We start from the raw sequence: 12,964 nt of genomic DNA, 5'->3' as shown, positions 1-12,964 counted from the left end.
GGGTGCGTGATCACATCACCAGGAGCCGTTTTTGTTTTTGTTTTACTTTTTTAAAGTTATTTATTTATTTTGAGAAAGAGAGAGAGAGGGAGAGAGAGCGTGCATCAGCAGGGCCTGGGGGGGGGGGGTGGGCAGAGACAGGGAGAGAGCGAGAGCGTCCCAAGCACACAGCCCAACACGGGGCTCCGACTCACAAACTGAGATCACGACCCGGGCCGAAATCAAAAGTCGGATGCTTGACCGACTGAGCCACCCACCCAGGCGCCCCTGTTTTCGTTTTTGTTTTTGGCGATAACCAGTGAGGCGTTCTTGAAAGGCACCCACGTCTGTCCCATAAACTGGGGAATGCGTTCTCTGTGCACACGTTAGGGGAGAGAAGAGCCCCTTACACACTCCCTCCAAAGTTGTACCTTAAACTTGAGGTCCAGAACCTCTGATGCAGCCTCTACAGCTGGCTTGCACGGTCCCCTGCATGTCTCTACAAGGCACACAAAGGAAGTGAGATAGGGAGGAGTGTGGGGCCATTCTCGGTCACGTGAGAATTGCTTCTCAGTTAGCCAGATCCGTGCAGCTGCACAAAACAAACACACATACAGTCCAGGCTGGGGAGACCGCCTGCGGAGTGAGCTTCCCTCCTGCAAGGAAACAGTCGTCTGATAATGTGTTAAGATCAGATTAATGTAGGAAGTAAACATGTAGTAAATAATGATAGTGTAATAACGGTGTCTGTTGAAAATATGAGACCCGGAGTATGGATTTCTTAGGCTAATTTTGCCCTTATTTAAAAGAAACTGACAGACGTGCTTTATAAAATGGAAGATAATTTAACAAGGAGAGAACAGAAGAACACCAACTCATTTTCCTTGTTTAACCGTTGCCTTATTCTTTTGGCTTAGAAAGGACAAGTGAGTTTTTGCTTTCTTTTCTTTCTTCCTTTCTTTTTTAAAAAACAATTTTTTTTTAACGTTTATTTATTTTTGAGACAGAGAGAGACAGAGCATGAACACGGGAGGGTCAGAGAGAGGGAGACACAGAATCTGAAAACAGGCTCCAGGCTCTGAGCCGTCAGCACAGAGCCCGACGCGGGGCTCGAACTCACGGACCGCGAGATCATGACCTGAGCTGAAGTCGGCTGCTTAACCGACTGAGCCACCCAGGCGCCCTATTTATTTATTTTGAGAGAGAGAGAGAGAGAGAGAGTATGAGCGGAGGAGTGGCAGAGAGAGGGGGGAAAGAGAATCCCAAGCAGGCTCCCCACCATCAGCACAGAGCCCGACATGGGGCTCGGTCTCACGAACAACGAGATCATGACCTGAGCTGAAATCAAGAGTCAGACATTTAACCAATTGAGCACTCCAAGTTTTTGTTTTCTTAGAGAACTGATATTTAAATTTCACCCTCCACATCTCCCACCCTGTCCTCAGTTTCCCCACGCCATCCATTACACATACGAGGCCATGCCTGGGTTCAAAATTCTCCGGGAAGCCACAGGACTTCACCTTCGATGCAGGAAAGAAAACAGGCGTTTTTAATGATCTGGAAGCCAGGTCAGTTTCTGATTTGCACACCTCAGAGCTTTCAGTTAATGGAAAGGCCCCAACAGCGTTATCGCAACGTGTTGTTGCTGACTCATCAGAAAAACCAGTCCTGTGATGAAGGAACCTGGGTCGTTATTTCTGTCGTATTCCTGTATCAACTGAAACATGCATTCTAGCACATGAAGCCATCTGAGTAAGCCACCTAGCTTTTGAGTCACACACCTGAGATATTTTCGTATCTGAGATGCGTAAAGCACAACTACACGTGACTCAGAGACACAGGCAAACAGTGGCCCCGTAAGAAACAGGAAGGGAAACGTCTTATAATAACCGCCTGGTCTGGACTATGGACTTTGTTGGGATTTTCAAATGAGGGGATCTTGTTGGTTTTGAAAGCCGTGTTGACAAACTGATACCGTATTTTTAGCATGCCTTGAATGGAAAACATGCAAGATATGTGAACAATATATTTCCAAATATGACACATATTTATAAAACACAGCAAACGCATGACAGATTGAGTAGGATATGTGGAAAAAAATAACAGCTGCGGTACACCCTATTTCTTAGCAAATTCACACACAACAAATGACATTCATGTCCCATGGTTTGCAAAATCTATTTTTTAAGCATTTTAGGAAAGGAGGTACGGAATGAAAATAAAAGTTTGCAAAAGAAAAAAAAAAAACAGAAGGTGGATGTAAATTTAAGTGACGTGTCATGTAATTATCATGCATAAAACTAGTTCGGGATAGGTTACCCCCTACCCCCCAGCATGCTGCCCTTTGATGGAAATGATATTAAATGAGGCATTAGAAGTGATTTGCATTTTCAGGTGGGCTCAAATGTCATGTATAAGGGAAGGCATTTGGAAAACTTCAGTACAAAACAACCAAGAAGTGTGCCAAAGGTGTTAAGATTTACTTGGATGGAGGAGAATTGGTGCCGATCATAGTTTGGGTTCTGAACTGAGACAAATCTGGGTTCTGAACTGAGACTGGGTTCTGAACTGAGACAAATCTGACCAGAGACACTTGGATTTGGATAAAAGGCCATAGGGATCCATGGTCTGTTCTAAAGCAGGGACTTAGCACGAGAAGCAGTGTTTTTAGGGGGATAGTGTTAGCGCCTATGAGCACAAAGCAACCTCTGAGGACAGGGGTATAAATTCCTTATATGTGTAATATAGGCATTTAGGATTTACAAAGGAGTTTTCTCATTTTCAAATGCATAATCTTATCTGAGCTATGGAACCCCCTTGTGAGTCATGCATTCATCGCGCACACAGTCCTAACAAAGAAATCAAGAGTTATGACTTTGGGGTCACACTCAGAGGAGGCACCAATCCTAACAACCAGGATGTTTGTCCCTTTAGGATGATCCCCGGGAGACATGAGGTTACGGGTATTTTTTTTTTTCTCTTCTTCTTGTTACTTCTGTGTTTGTCCAAATTTTCTGCAATGAGAAAATATGATTTTATAACTCTAAAGTGACATGAAATATTATTGCTGTAAACAAGGGACAGAATCCCCCGTTCTCATTCCTTCTAGACCATTCCCTTTGCTCCACCCCCTACTGGAAGCTGGGACCGACTTTCCTATGCTATTCATTGCTGGCCTCTGCCCCCAGCTGGAGCTCTCCCAGAACTCAGGGCTCTGTTCGTAGGCTGAGCTGGTGTAAGTCAACTTAGAACAGGTCAGCCTGGGAGTCTAGAGGACTAAATTTGCGTCCTATTTTCTACAATGCTGGGAAGTTCCTTCATATCTGTATGCCTTAGTTTCCTGCTCTGTATCCTTTTTGCCAGATATGGAGTGTTTCAAGATTCCCAAGCAAACATTGCCTTATCAAAGAAAGGTGATGCGAAGATTACATTCTTGCGGGAGACTGCTAACGTGTTGAAATACCGCACTTGTGTTTTCTGCTTGGCCTTGGCCTTACCGAAAGGAGACTTTGGGTAACAGAAGTAGGGGGAGGGAAAGGAAGGTGGGCATGAGAGACGGTGGAGAGGGAGGTGTACCAGTTGAACCGAGGCTGGAGTCATCAGCGGGCGTTCTGAGCTCCTCTGGCCCTTCCTGGGCGGGCGTGGCTCTAATGGGACCTCCCTCACTAACGGACATGCCACAGAAACTCATTCAAGGAGGCCATCTGATCTAGCGTCATAGATAATAACAGACCAGACTGCTTCCTTGACCTTGGGCAAGCAACTTAGCCTCTCAATTTCCCACTTTCTCTACCTGTAAATAAATGATCTCACTGGGAGGTGAAGGATAATTGAGATCGAATTTCCAAAGGATTTTTAACTCCTTCGAATGCATCAGTTTTAAACTTTGGGGAAGGGAGGGTTCTTGGAACCCTCTGAGAATCTAATGAAGGCCAGGAGGCTTTCTCCCAAAACGACATGTACCTGGCCATCAACTTTCATATAAATTCGTACGGTTTATAGATTCCCTGAAGCTTAAACTTCCTCTAATTTAGGGGAAAAAACCCACACCTGCCTTAAAAGCAAAGTGCTATAAACATGTAAAAGATAAAAAATGTGTCATTTTCGTGTCACTGCCGTCCTGTGCATTTCATTCGTGAAGCTCATGTGTTGTTATCACGACTATCCTCCTTGCATTATTGTTAAAAATACTCTGGGGCCCCTGGGTCGCTCCGTTGGTTAAACGTCCAACTTCAGCTCAGGTCATGACTCATGGTTTGTGAGATCAAGCCCTGCATCAGGCTCTATGCTGGCAGCGTGGAGCCTGCTTGGGATTCTCCATCTCCCTCTCTCTCTCTGCCTGTCTCTCACACTCTTTCCAAAAAAATAAATAAACTTAAAAAAATACTCTACTTTCTCTATTGGTTTTCGTCCTTCCCCGACACCCACCACCAGATTATTATTATTATTATTTACATTAAGCACGTTGGAACCAAGGATGCTTTGCTACTGGTGTTCTGTGTAAGACGACCTAGGTCTCTTCCATCTAAGTATAATCTAGTAAATAGATAAGAATATGTATAATTAAAGTGAGCTGCTAAAAGGAGTTCTTTTTTTTTTTTTTATCACTCTTGGACAGTTAAAATTGCAATGCTTGAGAGAAAATGAAAAGTGGCCCCTCGTCATGTTATAGAGGGCACTTGACACAGGCATTCAATCTGAGATTGATTAAAATTTGCATACTTCTTATTATTTATTCTAAAATAATTGAAAAGCAGTGGTCTTGAAGAGAGAATTTTTTTTGAAGAACAATATTTTATGCATTGGTTCCAAAGGAACCAGCCCATTTATTCAATAATGAAAAAAGGCATTATTTTCACATCGCCACCTAATGTCTTCTGTTTTCTCCCGTCATTATTTAGCTCAGCTGGAAATTAGGCATCTTCTTCCGTGACGCTTAAAAAAAAAAAAACAAAAAAAAAACCAAAAAAAACTTGTGTTGTGAAATAGCACTATCCTTTGTGGACGACTGGACTTCAGAAAAAGACACTTGGCATGGGTTAACATGCTTCTTGGGCTTATACTGGACCCTCCTTTCTTTTCCTTTTCCGTTTTTGGCACAATGGATAGGTTTTTAGCACGCCAGAATCTGTAGTTCTTGTTCTCTGAGATGTATGTGTATATATATATATATATATATATATTTTTCCTTTTTACTATCGTCTATAAAAGGAGCCCGCTATTGATTGTAGCTGACTGAGTCGCTTGAGTTGATATCTAAGCAACGCTAACCCAGATAGGGATTAGCATTACATCAGCTGTCAGGCGAGGAAGCCTGGCAGAGTGCCAGCCTGTAAAAAACGGAACGCGTTTGCGTCACTGTTCCCTTGGTGATGCTTCTTGGAGCCTTGTCAGCTGTCCCCTGAGGTTGTTTCCTTAATATGTCAACAGACATTCCTGAATCTTTAATGCTGGATAGCTCTTTTCCTCTTCCAAAAACACTTAGGTGACCAAGCAGCTGGTGCTATGATCTTTCGAAATGTATCTCTTTCATGAAATACGTGTTTGCTCTGTGTTTGCTCTGTTCGGAACAGTCGAGGGGATTTAAGAAGGTTTGGATTTCTGCTTCTCCCATGTTGGAGGACCTATTTTTGAAGAAACAGGACAGCCAGCTTTAGTGCTGGGAGCTGCTTCTCTGCTTTTATGTTCCTTCGGAAAACCCCGTATTCCCTCACCAGCTTATCCAAACCCTCCAATTATCCTGTTACACTGTGACATCTCATAGAACAAAACAGCTGGTTGAAAAGACCCGGCTGGAATTTGCCCCCATTTATGATTTGCTCTCTGACCTGGCTCTAAGAACATCCGCGAGACAGAAAAAGGTGTGGGCAGTGACCTTGAGCGTCCCCTGCTTACCGAGAACCGCGTAGAAGAAAGGTTTGTCACCCGTTGCCCACGTGAAATCCATTTCCTCATTTTCCCGACGTCTTTTTTTTTTTTTGCCATCCTGGCAACTCGATCTCTACTTCCATCTTGGAAAATTTTACACTGAAAAGTAAGTGGGTAAAGCCTCGCGCTAACATACCTTCTCTCTCTCTCTCTCTCTCTCTCTCTCTCTCTCTCTCTGTCTCTCTGCAAGTAAACGTAGCCCATTGAAACTGGGTTATTTCTCCCTGCTCAGTAACCCTCCAGATCATTATGCCGTGGCTATACCAGTTAATTACAGTCAATAGTTTGAGCAACTTAAATTTGGAAAGAAGTCATTCGGGTCTTGGAGGGGTAGTGTGGCGGTGTTATTAAATTCATTTAATCATAAGTGACCATGATGGAGTACGTAACTGGGGGGAAAGCCACGTCCACGGTGTGTGAGCCTCAGACTCCGCTGTCAGAGGAGCGCCTGTCGTCGAGCGGGCACACATCTTGTCCTTTGGAGACACACTAAGGGCCCCGAGAATTCCGTGGCCGTGGAAGCTGTCTCTGGGCTAGGTCTCCTGGGACAGCCGCTTCCTCATTCTGCCAGCTGATGTAGCAGTCGGGTTTCTGTTCCGCAAGTCCTGTGCCCCCGGCGCCCAGCCTCCCGGGAGCCCCTTGATCACCCCCCCTGCAGAAGGTCCCCATGGCTCTCCGGGGGACAATGGGAACAGAGCTGCCCAGGAGAGGAGGGAGTTAGGACCCTTGGGTTTTAGAATTGAAGGGAATTTTTAGAGTTCGTGAAACCCAAGCCCGACATTCATTTTAAGAATGAAAAATCTGAAGTTTGCTGGTGTGGGCTAGCTGGTATCATATCTGGGAGGAGGACCCATCTCTCTGCACTGGCCTTTGTTTTTCTTAGTTTATACTTAAAAATATATATATTTATATTGAGAGAGAGAGAGCATGAGCAGGGGAGGAGCAGAGAGGGGGGGTGGAGAGAGAGAATCCCAAGCAGGCTCCATGCTGTCAGCAAGGAGCCAGATGGGAGGCTCGAACCCACAAACCTCAGGATCATGACCTGAGCTAAGGTTAAGAGTCAGATGCTTAACCGACTGAGCCACCCAGGCGTCCCTGCCCTGCTTTGTACAGCAGCAGCTCTTGTCCGGGGGCAGAGCCGGGCTGGGGCAGCACAGGCCACTCTTCTCCCCGGTTCAGTGTCCTGTCCAGTGGAGTCAGTGGCTCGAGGACCACTGAGGCCACATGCAGCGTGGAACTGAGCACTACGGATGGGGGCTCCACTCCAGCAGGCTGTCACCCAAGCACACCTCTGTTTTTCCTCACTTAGCCGGGGGCCCGCAGGAGAGCTTCGCTGTGCTGTGTGCACCCCACTTACAGCAGCGAGGGAATGCCATCCCCGACCGCACACAGCCCCTGGAGGGACCGACGAGGCAGCAAGAGTTAGCCCAGCCGTTGCTTTGGGGCCAGAGGCACAGAGTCTGGATGGTGCCGAGGACAGCATGTAACAAGACTCCTTGTCTCTTCCCCTTGGGAGCCAGGAAGGGAAAAAAAAAAAAAAAACACAGACACCTGTAAGAAAGTGAAAAGACTTTTAGCCCTCGTGTAGGGCTTCCACATCCGGAATAAGATTTCCTCGCCCTTACTTCTTCCCTTGTTGCCCCAAACTCCACGTATCCCCCATGGGCTGGGCTGGCGCACGGCTGGCTCAGCTCGGTGGCTGTGATTCAGAGGGAGGGCTTGGGGGTCCGACCTCCTGCGTTCCAGTCCCCGCTCTGCCACTTGATAGCTGTGCGATCTCGGGCCAGATTTTCTCCTCTCAATGTCCTCATCTGGGAAATGGAGAGAACGCTATTGAGTTTGATGAATATACCAGAAGGATTAAGTGAGGTGGGGCCCCGTAGCGTGCTTGGCAAAGCGCCCGGCCCAGAAGGGGTCAGTACGCCTCAGTCGCCGCTATTGACATCGCGCGGAGAACGCTTGGAGAGAATTCTCAAGGCAACTGATAGACACACATCTTCTCCGGTTTGGGGTGGGGGTGCGCTGGGAACCAGTGTACCGGCCTGGCGAGCAGGAGGTGAGCCGGAGACGAGGAGACGGGCTGGTGGGAACAACACAAACCACCTAGACCTTGACCGAGCTGCATATCAATATATATCCCGCCTAAAGGGTTGGAGCCGGCTTGCACTTGCCTGTGGCGGGGGGCACCTGGTTCTCCCACGCAGTCTGACCACTGGACACGACTGGGGGGAAAAGAGAGAAAAGAAACGCCAAAGTAATAATGGTTAGCATCGGCATGGCACGGTCACGGTCTCGGGAGGACCTTCATCTCTGTAGACAGAGGAGGGTTTTACACTATCCTCTTTTTGCAGATGAAAGAAACACTTTCTTAGACTCTAGGGACTTGCCTCAGATTGAAGAGTTGAGTAACTGTTGGCGGTCAGGCCTGGACTCCCTTCTTTCTCAGAATGTTCCTCCCGGCCACACTCACTCAGATGCACGCGCAGGTGCGCGCACGCTCCTGCCCGCATACACACGCACACACATGTGCACACACATGGAGGCACACACGCGCACGCTCAGATGGGCACGATCTAGGCCAGGGAGACCCGGCGTCTGCAACGTGCTTTGCTCGCTCCAGTTGCCGGGGGTCCTGTAGCGCTTGGAGAGGTGGCCGCAGAGACCGGGGTCCGGCCCGCTGCACCGAGGCTCAGATAAACCCGGGAACCAGGAACCAGGAACCTGTCACCCCCTTCCTTCCCCCGAAGGCACCGGGGCGGACAGACTGGGCACGGGGGAAAAAAGGCAACGTCCCCTTTCGTGTTTCCCGGACGTGCCTTTTGCCATCACGACAACTGCGAGTTGCTCTGGGAATCAGTCCTTCTCCCTCAAGCTCTGGAATGAGTCATTTGGCAAAGAGCTGTGTGCGGAAATTACAAAGCTTCCGTGTCACCTATGGAAACCGCGGTGGGGCTTTTGTTTGTTTTGGGTTTATTTCTGCCGCTGTCCTCACTTCCGCTGTGTGAGAGGCCAGTGGGGAACCACACGCTTCACACGTGCTGCACATGCGCACCCCGCCTACACGCGGAGGCCTGGGGCGCAGGCTGGAGGGCCCCGGCTTTCCTCTCTCTGCTCGCCCTTCCAATTCCTCTGCGATCGCATCCGCTGCAGCCTTGCCCCGCGGGCCACTGTCGCAGGAAAGCAGATTGGGCCAGTGGAGACCACCGTGGGCTGGGCTCGGCCCCACTGCGGGAGGCACCTGTGCGAAAAGGCTCCACCTGGGACACTTGGGACATGTTTTAAGGGGACACTTTCTTGCTTCACGTCCTCTACAGGCTTTAGGGGTTTCTTTTACCATACATCTTTTGTTTTAAATTTTATTTATTTATTTTTAGAGAGAGAGAGAGAGAGAGTGTGTGCCAGAGGGGCAGAGAGAGAAGGAGACAGAGAATCCCAAGCGGACCCCAAGCTCAGCGTGGAGCCTGATCGCGGGGCTGGATCTCTGAGTCGGAGGCTGAACCGATTGAGCCCCCCCAGGTGCCCCAAACCATAAACTTTTTTATGCCCTTGATACTTAATGCTCTTTTCATGGTTGGCTCACTGAAAAAAAAAATTTTTTTGTTCCTGGAAACAAGAAAGGAGCTCGTAATTTTTTTTTAAATTTTTTTTTAACGTTTATTTTTGAGACAGAGAGAGACAGAGCATGAACAGGGGAGGGTCAGAGAGAGGGAGACACAGAATGTGAAGCAGGCTCCAGGCTCTGAGCCGGCAGCGCAGAGCCCGACGCGGGGCTCGAACCCACAATCCGTGAGATCACGACCTGAGCCGAAGTCGGACGCTTAACCGACCGAGCCACCCCGGCGCCCCACGTAATTTTTTAATAGCAATCTGTCTCTGTGGCTGTCACACATACAAACTCTGTCACTTGGGAGAATTTTTAAGCACCTTCTACGGCTCAGGCACGGTTCGGGGAGCTGAGGGTATAGCAGTGAACAACATGGACAGCTCTCGTCCTCGGGGAGACTAGGCAATAAATGACTGAGAAAGCTTCTTAGAGGGGCGCCTGTGTGGCTCAGTCGGGTGGGTGTCCGACTCGACTTTGGCGCAGGTCGTGATCCCAGGGTTGTAGGATCGAGCCCCATGTCTGGCTCCACGCTGAGCATGGCGCCTGCTTAGGATTCTCTCTCTCTTTCTCTTTCTCTCTCCCTTTGCCCCTCCCCCCCCCATTAAAAAAAAAAAATCTCATAGATATTTCACAAACCGAACTTAGAATTAAGGTCAGTAACACTGAATCCGCTTCAACGTGATGGCCTATCTTTATTCATATATATTTTTTTTAATTTTTTTTTAACGTTTATTTATTTTTGAGACAGAGAGAGACAGAGCATGAACAGGTGAGGAGCAGAGAGAGAGGGAGACACAGAATCTGAAACAGGCTCCAGGCTCTGAGCTGTCAGCACAGAGCCCGACGCGGGGCTCGAACTCACGGACCGTGAGATCATGACCTGAGCCGAAGTCGGACGCTTAACCGACCGAGCCACCCAGGCGCCCCTCATATATTTTTAAATATTGTTACCTAGTCACTGGTGATCTGGATTTGAGGATTGGGACTTTAGTTCTTTTCGGAAACCCTGAGCCGGTCTGGTCTGTACACAGGTGTCCACCAGGGAGCTGGCTGATGGAGGCTGTGTCACAGAAAGTCTGAGATTCTGTGACTTCTTCTATGGTGATTATGGGAGTTTGGCTACCGGGCTGACAGGGCGCCCCCCCCCCCCCCCCAGCCTATGGAAAATTGGGTTTTGCTGCAGGTTGACCTTGGAAAAGAACGGGTAAGTAAATATAATTTAAATGGTTCATTTATTTTTTTCTTTAGGGACATGGAAAACAACCAAGACCCTTAGCTGTAGAGAACAAACTGATGGTCACCAGAGAGGAGGGGGGTGGGAGATGGGTAGAATAGGTGATGGGGATTAAGGAGTGCACCTGTCGTGATGGGCTCCGGACGAAGTGTTCAATCACTATTCTGTGCACCTGAAACTAACATAACCCTGGATGTTAACTCTACTGGAATTTAAAATAAAATTTAAGAAAAAACACACGCCTTAAAGAAAGATGCTGCTGAGGGAGAGTTCAAAAAAAAAAAAATAAATAAAGGTTTACATAAACTGCTTATTTTTGCAAAACTGGCCCTTGCTGATTTAACTGGTGGCTCACTCGTTCGTTCATTTACTGACCGCTGTGGTGGGCCAGGCACCCTGCTCTGCGTCAGAAACACAAAGTTTAATAAGACATGGTCCCTGCCTTCAAGGCGCTCATAACCCGGTAGGAAAAGCAGTTGCAGAGACGATCGGGTAACTGTGGTATGTGCTGTACTTGAGGCTGAGTGATGGGCTCCACCCAGCGTGGGGCAAGGCTTCGGAGAGAGGACAAACCGTGTCTTTAACGTGGGTTTAAAAATAAGTGCCTTATAAGAGCCAGTGCCTTGTCTCCCTCCTCCTCTGTCTAACATTTGTCCGCGGTGGCTCTAAGGAATTTGGCCACGTTATCCGGCTACCAGTAAACAACTACGCCAGCCCTTCTATGGGCTGATCTGCTTAGTATTCTATTTTGTGCAATCAGAGATTAAATTCCAAATTCACTGGCACTGAAGATGAAACAGCTAATTACATACAGTAATTGCATTTAAAATCCATGCCTTTGAGTGACTGATGAAATCTGCTTTTTAAATGCTCCTGAAACTCAATGTACCCAGCAACTGACTGTGGTTAAGGGGCAGTGTATTTTTAGTCCTGGAGTGTGGGCACGGCTTCAGCCTCTTTCACCCATGTCCCTTCCTTGAATTCAGTCTGTGCACTTAAAAGAATACTTTTGTCCAAAAGGAAGAAGTAAAGTTGGCTCTGTTTGCAGGTGGCATGATATTACATATAGAAAACCCTAAAGACTCCACCAAAAAAAAAAAAAAAACCCAAACATTAGAACTAATACGCACGTTCAGTAAGGTTGCAGGATATAAAATCAATATCCAAAAATCACTTGCATTTCTATGCACTAACCACAATCTATCAAAAAGAGAAATTAAGAAAATCTTATTTACAATAACATCAAAAAGGATAAAATAGGAATAAATTTAACCAAGGGGGTGAAAGATCACCCTGAAAACCACAGAACATTGGTAAAAGAAACTGAAGGAGACCCAAATACAGGGAAAGATATTCTGTGTTCATAAACTGGGACAGTAAATATTGTTAAAATGTCTATACCACCCAAACTCTCTATGGATGCAGGATTATCCCTATCAAAATTCCAATGGCATTTTTCACAAAAATAAGAAAAATGAGCTTCAAATTCATATGGAACCACCAAAGGCCGGGAATAGCCAAAGCAATCCTGAGATAGAACAAAGCTTAACAAAGAGGCACTGTACTTCCTGATTTCAAACAAGGCTACAGTAATCAAAACAGTGTGGCATTGGTCTAAAAACAGACATACAGGTCAATGGAGCAGAGTAGGCAGCTCAGAAATAAACCCACACATATATCATCAATTGCTGTTCAGCAAAGGAGCGAAGGATTTACGAGGGGGAAAGGATAGTCTTTTCAATAAACGGTAGGGGGAAAACTAAATATCCACATGCAAAAGAATGAATGAAATTGAACCTTCATCTTCCACCATACACGAAAATCAGCTCCATACGTATTAAAGGCATGAACACGAGACCTGAAAACATAAAACTCATTGAAGAAAACATAGGGTAAAAGCTCCTTAATACTGGTCTTGGCAATGATTTCTTTTTATTTGACACTGAAAGCAGAGGCAACATAAGCAAAAGTAAACAAGTGGGACCCATCAAATTAAAGAGCTTCTGGGGGCGCCTGGGTGGCTCAGTCGGTTAAGCGTCCCACTTCGGCTCAAGTCATGATCTCACGGTTCACGAGTTTGAGCCCCGCGAGGGGCTCTGTGCTGACAGCTCGGAGCCTGGAGCCTGCTTTGGATTCCGTGTCTCCCTGTCTCTCTGCCCCTCCCCTGCTCGTGCTCTGTCTCTCTTTCTCTCTCTCAAAAATAAATAAATCATTAAAAA

General features: G+C 47.1%; 1 long non-coding RNA gene across 1 annotated transcript; it reads left to right on the top strand.

Moving 5' to 3' along the window:
* Positions 1-1,248: 1,248 nt before the first annotated feature.
* Positions 1,249-10,974, top strand: LOC128779095 (uncharacterized). The gene is made up of 3 exons (XR_008425034.1): positions 1,249-1,547; positions 10,543-10,612; positions 10,760-10,974. It is a non-coding gene; the product is annotated as an uncharacterized LOC128779095 (long non-coding RNA).
* The last annotated feature ends 1,990 nt before the right edge of the window (positions 10,975-12,964 follow it).

The sequence above is a fragment of the Panthera pardus genome, unplaced genomic scaffold, assembly GCF_024362965.1.
Source record: "Panthera pardus isolate Hobbes unplaced genomic scaffold, ASM2436296v1 HiC_scaffold_22, whole genome shotgun sequence".
NCBI classification, from domain to species: domain Eukaryota; kingdom Metazoa; phylum Chordata; class Mammalia; order Carnivora; family Felidae; genus Panthera; species Panthera pardus.
The sequence above is the reverse complement of the archived record's forward strand: the minus strand, read 5'-3'. Positions and strand labels throughout refer to the sequence as shown.